The sequence below is a fragment of the Triticum aestivum genome, chromosome 3A (genome assembly GCF_018294505.1).
Source record: "Triticum aestivum cultivar Chinese Spring chromosome 3A, IWGSC CS RefSeq v2.1, whole genome shotgun sequence".
NCBI classification, from domain to species: domain Eukaryota; kingdom Viridiplantae; phylum Streptophyta; class Magnoliopsida; order Poales; family Poaceae; genus Triticum; species Triticum aestivum.
This window is the reverse complement of record NC_057800.1, coordinates 657,890,631-657,904,529: the sequence shown is the minus strand read 5'-3', so window position 1 is coordinate 657,904,529 and position 13,899 is coordinate 657,890,631.

Genomic DNA, 13,899 nt, shown 5'->3' with positions numbered 1-13,899 from the left:
CTCGCTCCCGTAGTATGCTCTCGTAGTCTGCCGTCCTCTAGCCGCGCCGCCACCAGTGGCGATGTTCTTGTGGAGGCGCACGATGGTCAACATCGCCACCGCTGGCGACATTCGTGTGGAGACGCACGACGGTCAGCTTCTCCCACGGTACGCGCATTTTAGACTGAGGCCCCGTGCATGTCGGTGTAGCACTAAATGTTAGCTGATAGACGTTGTTAATCTCACTGTTTGCTGAAGTAGTTTACAGTCAATATGCTCTGCTTAAGAAGCTTCCTTGCCCTGTTCTACACTCAATCTGCTTAGCTGAGATGGCATGCCAAGCCCGATTAGTTGCTAAAATATCCTGCCATATATTTATTGTGACATAGATTGCCATGGTCTAGTAGCCAATCTGTTAGGTGAAATAGCTGTACAATGTTTTATACTCGGCCTTTGTTGCTGCGATTGCCTTTGATAGTTCGATGGCTGTGTGCTCGGCCTCATTGACTGCTGAAACAACCTGCCATAATTTAGCAGTCAAATCTTTTTGTTGAATTAGCTTTGCATATATCTCGTTACTTAGATCTGCTCGTCCAAATATCTTGAGATAGCTTTAGACATCGACCTAGGTATTTTTTCTGGACTTCATAAAAAAGCATATATGTTTTTCATGTATATCTAGTAGAAGAACTACTTTGTATGTCTAACAGATGGACATGACTTGGACAACTTCTGCTCGAAGATTCTCCACTGCATATGTCGAGGGGGTTGAAAACTTCATGAACTTTATCAGAGCTGAGTACGATGGTCCAAAATTAGATGTGCTCTGCCCGTGTAGTAGTTGTATGAATTCAGTTACAAGACCCGAGTCAACTGTGCAAAATCATCTACACTTGTATGGGATGTCGGTCACATTACTAGGTGGGTTCATCATGGTAAAGCTGTGAACGTCAATGTTACTGACTACGTGGAAGCAGCAGATCACCATCTTGATCTGCCTGATGCTCAGGTGGAAGAGGAGGAGGTGGTGGTGGCGGAGCTAGTGAGTTTGACCAACATTGAAACAGTGCTATGAAATGCTTGTGCATTACGTGAACTTTCACCTGCAGAAGAAAAACGGTGGGCCCGCATGTTGGAACAATGCAACCTGGCTGTCACCCGAGGAAATAAGTTGCCAATATTCATAGCTATGGTCACCTTTCTTCAGGTTAAGACATCTGAGTGGATGACCAACAAATCATTCGATGCGATGTTGGCTGCTTTCTGCAAATCTTTCCCGGATGCGTCTGAGTTGCCACACAACTACAGTAAAATGAAGAATTTCCTTCGTGTAGTTGGAATTGGATATGATATGATCCATGTTTGGAAGAATAATTGTGTTCTATTCCGGAAGGATTATTCCAACTTAAGTGAATGCCTGAAATGCAAATCATCAAGATGGAAAGATGGCGATGCTGTGAAGAGGATTCCTCATAATGTTCTGAGACATTTTCCAATTACACCAAGATTGCAGAGGTTGTTTCATGATGCTGAAACAAGAGAGGATGTACTGTGGCATTCTAGGAACCAGGAGTACATAGATCAAAATGTAATGAGCCATCCATCTCATGGTAGCGAGTGGTAAAGCTTCAATCAGAAACACAAAAAGATTGCTACTGACCCAAGAAATATTAGACTTGGCTTAGCTTCAAATGGATTTAACCCATTTGGCCACCAGAGCGCCACATATAGCATGTGGCCAGTGCTTGTTATGCCTTACAACATGCCTCCAAATGTCTGCACCAAAGAATCAAACTACATGATGGTATTGCTCATCCTAGGTCCAAAAAGTCCTGTAAAGGATTTTGGTTTATTCATGGAGCCTCTTGTGGAGGAACTTCAACAGCTATGGAAGGGTGTTCTCACTCGAGACCAATATAGCAGCCCACCAGCTGATTTCTTTCTACGTGTTGTTATAATTTGGTGCATCCATGATTATCCGGCTTTGGGCACTATGTCAGGGCGAACGACATATGGTTACAATGCATGTGTTTGCTGTGATAGGAATCTGTACGCAATACTTAGCAAGATCTGTCACATTGGACATTGTCATTTCCTTGCCAAGGACAAGCCACGTCCTACAAAATACCGAAGACATGTGTTCAATGCAAAGCATGAAAACCGTGATGCGCCAAAGAGGCTCACTGCCGATGAGTTGCAAGTGGAATTAGAGAAGGTCATGCATATTACACCAGGAAACCATCCTGGTAATGGTAGCGGGAAAAGGAAGCATGGACGGGCAGAAGAGAGATTATTGTTTACCCGCAGGTCCACTTTGTGGGACTTGGAGTATTGGAAAGATTTGGATCTGCGGCATAATCTTCATGTGATGCACATCGAGAAAAATAGATGTGACAACATTATCGGCACACTTCTTAATATTGAAGGCAAGGCGAAAGATACCTTAAAATTTAGGATTGATTTGACACATCTAGGTATCAGAAAGGATTTGCAGGTGCAAGATGAAGGTAAACCACGAGATATGGCACCAGTTGTGTACGTCTTGGACAAGGTAAAAATAAAAGAATTCTGCGAGGTCCTGTCACGTGTGAGATTCCCACATATGGATTTGCTTCCAACCCTGAAAGGAGAGTCAGTGCAGATGGAAACAAGATACAAGGGTTGAAAACTCATGACTTCCATGTCCTACTTCAAAGGGTTTTACCTGTTATCCTTAGAGGATTGGGCCGCCCTGACTTATACAGAGCAGTTGCAGAGTTGGGACAATTATTCAGGGAACTCTGCAGTAGAAATATCAGGATAGATTCTTTGGAGCGTCTTAGAGAGAAGATACCAACTATCTTATGCGACCTAGAGAAGATCTATCCTCCGGCCTTCTTTGATGTGATGGTGCATTTGGCTATTCATCTACCTGATGAGGCACTACTTAGAGGTCCAGTACAGTATGGCTGGATGTACCCTATTGAAAGGCGGCTAGGCACTTTCAAGGGCTATGTCAGGAACAGAGCTAGACCTGAGAGTTCCATTGCAGAGGCCTACATTGCTACAGAAGCATTGACATTCTGCTCAAAATACATTGAAATAGTTGATCAACTTAGCAAAGAGGTGGGTGAAGACAATCCCAGGCTCAATGTTTTCGATTATTCTGTTCGAGTTACAGGGAAGAGTCGACAAGAGGACAAACCTAAAGATTTGGACAAAATGGTTTGGTATGAGTTGAATAACTGTCCTGAGATACTACCTTATATCAAGTAAGTGCTAAGTACTGCAACTTATACATCGTAATCTACTAAACTTGCAGCACATTCTTATATATTTAGATGTTTGACGTGATCAATATGTTGTGCAGCATCTACAAAAACGAGTTACTGCCGCAAAATCCAAGAAACATTGACAAATTGGTTGTGGCAGGATTTGCGAAATGGTTCGAGAGCCATGTAAGCTTTTGAATTGTACTGTCAGTTTTTTTAATATATTGAGTACGTAAGATGATCAGCTTGTCTATTTTCTAAACATAGGCTAAGAAGATGCGGGAGGATGTGCAGGCAGTTGATGATGCCCTTTACGCACTAGCAATGGGTCCTGATACTCGGGTAAGACATTATGAATCTTGCGTTGTTGGAGATGTGCGCTACAACACCCTTGCACGCGATGAAGGAAGGAAGACACAAAACAGTGCCATCATGAGCACAGATACGTACGACAGAGTGACAACTGAAATGTATGCTAACATAACAGACATTGTTCGGTTGCAGTATATCTCCAGTTTCGAGGATCATTGGTGTGTGGTTCTGTTGTGCTGTCGTTGGTATAACCTGTTTTCCAGGATTGCAAAACCCAGAGCTGATGATTATTTCAAATCCATCAATGTCAAGGCAGTGTACCAGACCAATGAGGCTTTTATTTTGGCAAATCAAGCAACACAGATATTTTTCTTGGAAGACACATTTGCACGTAGCGATGACTGGAGAGTATTTGCAAAGGTTTGAGCAGAGGAATTCGTTTAATGAAGTTGCACAACAAGATGATGCTTACACCACTCCTGATGTACAAGATTCCACAGATGTTCCTAATATCTTTGAGAACCATCACGTCAATGACGCTGGCGAAAAGATTGCCTGTGGTGCTGTGGAAATACAAGAGTTGATCAAGAAGAAGCTAGCGTTCGAGGACATTGAGGATGAAGAATAAGATGACACTATGGGGAATTGCGATTCAGACTGATACACATGGCGAAGATGTTGACGCTGCTGCTGCGGATGATGATTAGATTGCTTTTGTCATATTTTCCTGTTAGAAGACGTTTTTTATCTACTATGTGAAATTGTGTTTGCTATGACAACTGAAACCTGATGAACGTGTTGTTTAGTATTTTGCTGTGAGAACATCACTTGTTATGTATGTTGATTTGTGTTTGATGATTGTATGACGATTAAAATATGATGACATTGTTGTTTAGTTGTACTCACATTTGGCTGTGAAACATGAATTTGATGACATAGTTTGTTGTTGGACTGCAATTTGCTCGACGTCTTCGAATGGGAACAAAGCTGACCCGATAGGGCCTTTGCTAATTTATTTATTTATTACCAAAAGGGCCTCTGCTATTTATTTATTTATGAGCAAAAGGGGATACCCCCCGATTTCCGTTAATAGAAATCATTAGATGTTCACAACACTATGCCCAGCCTGCTACACAGGTTTCATTCATTACTAGTTTCAGCAAAGTGCTCATGTCATAGCCACTGAATACATCACGAGTGCTACATACACTTCAAATAAAGAGACAATCATCCTATAGAGCACGTCGATTTTGCCCATTATCTTCACAAGCTCTTTCATCTCCTCATTGTTGTCATGGCCGTTCAGCAGCTGTTTCTTGGTGCTACCTCTTGAGCACTGCATTGGTTTTCCCCGAAGAGGAAGGGATGATGCAGCAAAGTAGCGTAAGTATTTCCCTCAGTTTTTGAGAACCAAGGTATCAATCCAGTAGGAGGCTACGCGCGAGTCCCTCAGACCTGCATAAAACAAATAAAACCTCGCAACCAACGCAAATAGGGGTTGTCAATCCCTATGAGGCCACTTACGAGAGTGAGATCTGATAGATATGATAAATATAATATTTTTGGTATTTTTATGATAAAGATGCAAAGTAAAATAAAGGCAAAGTAAATAGCAAAGTAGTAGGAGAACAATACGATAAAGATAGACCCGAGGGCCATAGGTTTCACTAGTGGCTTCTCTCGAGAGCATAAGTATTCTACGGTGGGTGAACAAATTACTGTTGACCAATTAACAGAATTGAGCATAGTTATGAGAATATCTAGGCATGATCATGTATATAGGCATCACGTCCGAGACAAGTAGATCGACTCCTGCCTGCATCTACTACTATTACTCCACTCATCGACCACTATCCAGCATGCATCTAGAGTATTAAGTTAAAAACAGAGTAACGCCTTAAGCAAGATGACATGATGTAGAGGGATAGACTCATGCAATATGAAGAAAACCCCATCTTATTATCCTCTATGGCAACAATACAATACGTGCCTTACTGCCCTTACTGTCACCGCGAAAGGACACCGCAAGATTGAACCCAAAGCTAAGCACTTCTCCCATTGCAAGAAAGATCAATCTAGTAGGCCAAACCAAACTGATAATTCAAAGAGACTTGCAAAGATAACCAATCATACATAAAAGAATTCAGAGAAGATTCAAATATTGTTCATAGATAAACTTGATCATAAACCCACAATTCATCGGTCTCAACAAACACACCACAAAAAGAAGATTACATCGAATAGATCTCCACAAGAGAGGGGGAGAACATTGTATTGAGATCCAAAAAGAGAGAAGAAGCCATCTAGCTACTAACTATGGACCCGTAGGTATGAGGTAAACTACTCACACTTCATCGGAGGGGCTATGGTGTTGATGTAGAAGCCCTCCGTGATCGATGCCCCCTCCGGCGGAGCATCGGAACAGGCCCCAAGATGGGATCTCGTGGATACAGAAAGTTACGGCGGTGGAATTAGGGTTTTGGCTCCTCCTCTGATCGTTTGGGGGTACGTCTATATATATAGGAGGAAGAAGTACGTCGGTGGAGAAACAGGGGGACCACGAGGGTGGGGGTGCGCCTGGTAGGCTAGGGCGTGCCCCCCTACCTTGTGGCCTCCTGTTACGTGCCTTGACGTAGGGTCCAAGTCTCCTGGGTCTTATCTATTGAGAAAACCACGTTCCCAAAGGTTTCATTCCGTTTGGAGTCCGTTTGATATTCCTTTTCTTCGAAACCCTAAAACAGGCAAAAACAGCAATTCTGGGCTGGGCCTCCGGTTAATAGGTTAGTCCCAAAAATAATATAAAAGTGGATAATAAAGCCCAATAATGTCTAAAACAGTGGATAATATAGCATGGAGCAATCAAAAATTATAGATACGTTGGAGACGTATCAAGCATCCCCAAGCTTAATTCCTACTCGTCCTCAAGTAGGTAAATGATAAAAACAGAATTTTTGATGCGGAGTGCTACTTGGGATAATTTTAATGTAATTCTTCTTAATTGTGGTATGAATATTCAGATCCGAAAGATCCAAGACAAAAGTTCATATTGACATAAAAATAATAATACTTCAAGCATACTAACTAAGCAATTATGTCTTCTCAAAATAACATGGCCAAAGAAAGTTCATCCCTACAAAATCATATGGTTTACTCAGGTTTCATTTTCGTCACACAAGAATGCTCTCATCATGCACAACCCCGATGACAAGCCAAGCAATTGTTTCATACTTTAGTAATCTCAAACCTATAAACTTTCATGCAATAGATGAGCGCGAGCCATGCATGGACATAATACTATGGGTGGAATAGAATATAATGAGGGGGGTTATGTGGAGAAGACAAAAAGAGATAGTCTCACATCAACGAGGCTAATCAATGGGCTATGGAGATGCCCACCGATTGATGTTAATGCAAGGAGTAGGGATCGCCATGCAACGGATGCACTAGAGCTATAAATGTATGAAAGCTCAACAAAATAAACTAGTGGGTGTGCATCCAACTTGCTTGCTCACGAAGACCTAGGGCACTTAAGGAGGCCCATTGTTGGAATATACAAGCCAAGTTCTATAATGAAAATTCCCACTAGTATATGAAAGTGACAAAACAAGCGACTCTCTATCATGAAGATTATGGTGCTACTTTGAAGCACAAGTGTGGCAAAGGATAGTAACATTGTCCTTTCTCTCTTTTTCTCTCATTTTTATGGCCTTTCTCTTTTTTATGGCCTTTCCCTTTTTTATATTCCTCACTTGGGACAATGCTCTAGAAAATGATGATCATCACACTTCTATTTATTTACAACTCAATGATTACAACTTGATACTAGAATAAAAGATGACTCTATATGAATGCCTCCGGCGGTGTACCGGGATATGCAATGGACCAAGTGTTACATGTATGAAAGAATTATGAACGGTGGCTTTGCCACAAATACTATGTCAACTACATGATCATGCTAAGCAATATGACAATAATGAATGTGTCATGATGAACGGAATGATGGAAAGTTGCATGGCAATATATCTCGGAATGGCTATGGAAATGCCATAATAGGTGGGTATGGTGGCTGTTTTGAGGAAGATATAAGGAGGTTTATGTGTGAAAGAGCATATCATATCACGGGGTTTGGATGCACCGGCAAAGTTTGCGCCAACTCTCAATGTGAGAAAGGGCAATGCACGGTACCGAAGAGGCTAGCAAGGATGGAAGGGTGAGAGTGCGTATAATCCATGGACTCAACATTAGTCATAAAGAACTCACATACTTATTGCAAAAATCTACAAGTCATTAAAAACCTCGGTACTACGTGCATGCTCCTAGGGGGATAGATTGGTAGGAAAAGACCATCGCTCGTCCCCGACCGCCACTCATAAGGAAGACAATCAAATAACACCTCATGTTTCAAATTTGTTGCATAACATTTACCATACGTGCTTGCTACGGGACTTGCAAACCTCAACACAAGTATTTCCCAATTTCACAACTACTCAACTAGCACAACTTTGATATTATTACCTCCATATCTGAAAACAATCATCAAGCATCAAACTTCTCTTAGTATTCAAAACACTCTTAAGAAAATTTTACTAACTTTGAATACCTAGCATATTAGTATTTTAAGCAAACTACCATGCTATTAAGACTCTCAGAATAATCTAACTGAAGCATGAGAGATCAATAGTTTCTATAAGAAAAATCCACCACCGTGCTCTAAAAGATATAAGTGAAGTACTAGAGCAAAATTATATAACTCAAAAGATATAAGCGAAGCACATAGAGTATTCTAACAAATTCCAAATCATGTATGGCTCTCTGAAAATGTGTGTACAGCAAGGATGATTGTGGTAAACTAAAAAGCAAAGACTCAAATCATACAAGACGCTCCAAGCAAAACACATATCATGTGGCGAATAAAAATATAGATCCAAGTAAAGTTACCGATAGAAGTAGACGAAAGGGGGGATGCCTTCTGGGGCATCCCCAAGCTTTGGCTTTTAGGTGTCCTTATATTATCTTGGGGGTGCCATGGTCATACCCCATCTTAGGCTCTTGCCACTCCTTGTTCCATAATCCATCAAATCTTTACCCAAAACTTGAAAACTTCACAACACAAAACTTAAAGTAGAAAATCTCGTGAGCTCCGTTAGCGGAAGAAAACAAAAGACCACTTCAAGGTACAGTAATGAACTCATTATTTATTTATATTGGTGTTATACCTACTGTATTCCAACTTCTCTATGGTTTATAAACTATTTTGCTAGCCATAGATTCATCAAAATAAGCAAACAACACATGAAAAACAGAATCTGTCAAAAACAGAACAGTCTGTAGTAATCTGTAGCTAGCGCAAGATCTGGAACCCCAAAAATTCGAAAATAAATTGACGGACGTGAGGAGTTTATCTATTAATCATCTGCAAAAAGAATTAACTAAATAGCACTCTCCAATTAAAAATGACAGCAGTTCTCGTGAGCGCTAAAGTTTCTGTTTTTTACAGCAAGTTCAACAAGACTTTCCCCAAGTCTTCCCAACGGTTCTACTTGGCACAAACACTAATAAACACAAAAAACACAACCAAAACAGAGGCTAGATAAATTATTTATTACTAAACAGGAGCAAAAATCAAGGAATAAAAATAAAATTGGGTTGCCTCCCAACAAACGCTATCGTTTAACGCCCCTAGCTAGGCATAATAAGCAAGAATAGATCTAGGTATTGCCATCTTTAGTTTTCAACTTTTCAGCGGAATCAAGCTCAAATCCGGGAGGTTCTTTATGTTTCCCTTCATATTCTGAAACTTTTAGATGTAATGAATCCAACCGCTTAATGCAAAGGGTAATCAACATATTCACGCGGTGAATATTTCCACTAATGTTCTTAAGAGGTTCAAGAGATTTCTGCAAGATTTTAGTAACTTCACATTTTTTTTCAAAAACTTGTGTCTCTTCCTGAGTAGGATGAGGCCCCTTTTGTTGAGGTAGTGTTCCCACTATACCTTCTATAATTTCAAGTGCAATATGGGGATCGATTTCAATAAAATTTCCTTTGGCAACGCAATCCAAGAGTTGTCTATGAGACATATTTAATCCAACATAAAAATTGCAAAGCAAAATTCTCAGGTTTATTTCAGAGGTACAATTACGATAAGACTCCATTATTCTCAACCAGGCATCTTTTAAGTTTTCTCCTAGTCTCTATTTAAAGTGAAAGATTTCGAACTCAAGAGTCAATGGAGAAGATAAGGGACTAGCCATAACGACAAGCAAACAAACTAACACACAAGCAAACAAAAAGCAAGTGGGAAAAAAGAGGCAAATAGAGAGGGAGGATAGAGAGAGAGGGCAAATAAAATGGAAAGGGTGAAGTGGGGGAGAGGAAAACGAGAGGCAAATAGCAAATAAGGTAATGCGGGAGATAAGGGTATGTGATGGGTATTTGGTATGTTCACTTTTGCGTAGACCTCCTCGGCAATGGCGCCAGAAATCCTTCTTGCTACCTCTTGAGCACTGTGTTGGTTTTCCCCGAAGAGGAAGGGATGATGCAGCAAAGTAGCGTAAGTATTTCCCTCAGTTTTTGAGAACCAAGGTATCAATCCAGTAGGAGGCTACGCGCGAGTCCCTCGTACCTGCACAAAACAAATAAATCCTCGCAAGCAACGCAAATAGGGGTTGTCAATCCCTATGAGGCCACTTACGAGAGTGAGATCTGATAGATATGATAAAGATAATATTTTTGGTATTTTTATGATAAAGATGCAAAGTAAAATAAAGGCAAAGTAAACAGCAAAGTAGTAGGAGAACAATATGATAAAGATAGACTCGGGGGGCCATAGGTTTCACTAATGGCTTCTCTCGAGAGCATAAGTATTCTACGGTGGGTGAACAAATTACTATTGAGCAATTGACAGAATTGAGCATAGTTATGAGAATATCTAGGCATGATCATGTATATAGGCATCACGTCCGAGACAAGTAGACCGACTCCTGCCTGCATCTACTACTATTACTCCACTCATCGACTGCTATCCAGCATGCATCTAGAGTATTAAGTTAAAAACAGAGTAACGCCTTAAGCAAGATGACATGATGTAGAGGGATAAACTCATGCAATATGAAGAAAACCCCATCTTGTTATCCTCGATGGCAACAATACAATACGTGCCTTGCTGCCCTTACTGTCATCGGGAAAGGACACCGCAAGATTGAACCCAAAGCTAAGCACTTCTCCCATTGCAAGAACGATCAATCTAGTAGGCCAAACCAAACTGATAATTCGAAGAGACTTGCAAAGATAACCAATCATACATAAAAGAATTCAGAGAAGATTCAAATATTGTTCATAGATAAACTTGATCATAAACCCACAATTCATCGGTCTCTACAAACACACCGCAAAAAGAAGATTACATCGAATAGATCTCCACAAGAGAGGGGGAGGACATTGTACTGAGATCCAAAAAGAGAGAAGAAGCCATCTAGCTACTAACTATGGACCCGAAGGTCTGAGGTAAACTACTCACACTTCATCGGAGGGGCTATGGTGTTCATGTAGAAGCCCTCCGTGATCGATGCCCCCTCCGGCGGAGCTCCGGAACTGGCCCCAAGATGGGATCTCGTGGATACAGAAAGTTACGGCAGTGGAATATCGGGTTTGGCTCCTGCTCTGATCGTTTGGGGGTACATGGATATATCACTACTAGGAAAAGGCCTACTAATGGCGCACCAGTTTTGCCTACTAATGGCGCATCACTAGTGCGCCATTAGTATCACGCCACTAGTATTCATTACTAATGGTGCACCACCCAGTGCGCCATTAGTATATCACACCATGCGCCATTAGTATGCCTCCCAGGGGGCATATTTAACCATGTGCTTTGGCACACTAATGGAGCACTGCGGATGGATGCACCATTAGTATACTTGGCATACTAATGGCGCACTGTTTGGTGATGCGCCATTAGTATACTTTGGCATACTAATGGCGCACTCTGTAGTGATGCGCCATTAGTATGAATATTAGGTTTTATTTTTTTTACTTTTCTGATTTTTGCACAGGTTACAAAATATATTACTTGACAGAATATAGACAGTAGCACACAATAACAGCAGATTCATCGAATACAATAGAAGATTAGTCTCTGAATACAATTCATCATATTAGTCTCCGAATTCAAAAGACCCAACAAAGATAAAACATTACAAGTCTCGAGACCACGAGTATCGAGTTTGTCTTCACATTACAAGTCGATATCGATCATCTAAACTACCATCACACAGAAGAGAGCTGTGGTCATCACGATGAGCATCATCGTGATGAAACTGGTCTTCATCCAGTTCCTCCAATGCTCCCTCCTCTCTCCCGCTAGATAGCGGGCGTATCTAGATTCCTCCTCCGCCCTAGTGGTGTACCCTTTGTAACTGTTACCGCAGAAATAGTGAACCTGTCTCCGACACTCCTCCCAGTCGTCGTAGACTCCGGGAACCTTACCCTTGTACATGACATACAACGGCATCTCTATGCACAAGCCAGACAACAGACAATACATACATAAGCAATATATAAGTATGCAACAAAAGGATCGGAAGAGAAAAGCAAGACATGACATTAATAGCACAATTCATGGTCCTACTAATAAATAGCATCGATTACATCTAAGTTGAACGACTGTCCAAACCAAAGAGACATACAATTCATTAAAGTTTAATTACAACATGAGCCAATCAATGTTTCAGAACTACACATAGCATGACTACTTTCGAATCGGCTCATGGACAGGAGCGTGGATGAAGCCGCCGTCTATCGTGATGGTCATGAAATCGCGAGCGTTGTCAGCCTGCATTTGTAGCATTCCGTCTATCTCAATGTTGGACGGTTGATATCTGAGGAAGAACTGCCCCGAGGTATGAAGGACATCTTGATGGATGATGTCCGCAAACTCCGACTGGATGCGAAATAATTCTTGTCTGATGTCCGCGTCCTGGATTGCCGACAAGCTCGCGGCCCAATCTTTGAGATTATTTGGTAGCAGAAGATGATGATGGTCCCTTACGATCGCCCGCATGTGATGGAGGGCGTAGTAGGCATCCTTCTGACTGCCAGGCGGCTGCTTGACGCAGCAGAACATCGTATTGTGGGCGAACACGTGCTTGCCGTACTTACGAACTACCCTAGTGAAGGTGAACATCATCAAGAACTTTCTTGATATTTGTGTAGTCTATCTTGGAGTTACGGTTCGGGTCGAAATACGTGGCCATGGAATATTTCGGGCTTAAGAGGATGAGTGTGCAATGTGTGTCACTGCACAGAACACGGAATGTTAGAAAAAAAGAACGATCGAAATCTAAGAAATCATATGTTACGGGGCAGTTAAGGGATGACTTACTCGGGAAAGTAAGCCACAAGGAAGTTATCCTTATCTGGGTTTGCCAGAATGACGTCTTCGAGGTGTGAACTCGCGACTTGGCGGTCCCCAGCGCCACTCAAGAGCTTGGCATGCATGTAGAAGGGGTCGACGATCATGATGTCCGGGGTCTTGTCTCTAATGATCCGCATCTCCATACTTAGCGAAAACAACCAAATGAAGGTGTAGTGCAGCGAATGAAGGTTAAACATAGCAAAGATGTCATCAAACCACAGGACGATCGTACCCCCGATGTCGCTATCCACAAAGCCCTTGCCCTCTGGCACATTGGCCACAAAAACCGGGTATGCCACATCATTCTCTCTTAGACGCCGCTTCTCCAAAGAAAGAACACTGTCGTGCAGACTCCGCATAGCACCGGTTGCAGCATTGAGCATATTTGTCAGTAGCATCGCCCTACCTGCCACATGCACCCTCCTCGAGATATCCTTAGGTGAAGGTGGCCCATCCTGAGCACGGATCGTACTCGGTGCCGACTGGCTCGCACCGGCGCCCTTTTTAGTCTGCCGTTTCCGGCTCTTCTTCTTGATCTGTTGTAATGGGACCGAGTTCTGCTCAAAGACCGCCTTCTTGAGCGTGTTGGGGCTGATAATATTTCGCACCTCAGCTATCTGAGGCTCGGTGAAGGCGGCAGCTGGAGGCGTCTCCTGAGAACTAAACGCCAGACGACGCTTGTTGCAACTGGGTTTCTCCGATGTACTAGCTAGATCGCGGTCGTCTTGGTTGGGTTCTTGAGAAGGAGGCCCGCGGAACTCATCATTGTACACATGTTCGGCAAAGTACTTATCAACGTTGGTAAATGTACCGTTGTCGTCGTCATCCGGATCTTGTGCCATATGCATGTCCGGATCCTGTACCATAGGGATGTCCGGCATGTCCGGTAGCATTGCGGCATTCTTGCCATGGCTTGGCGCTGGCACGACTGGCGGTCTTGTC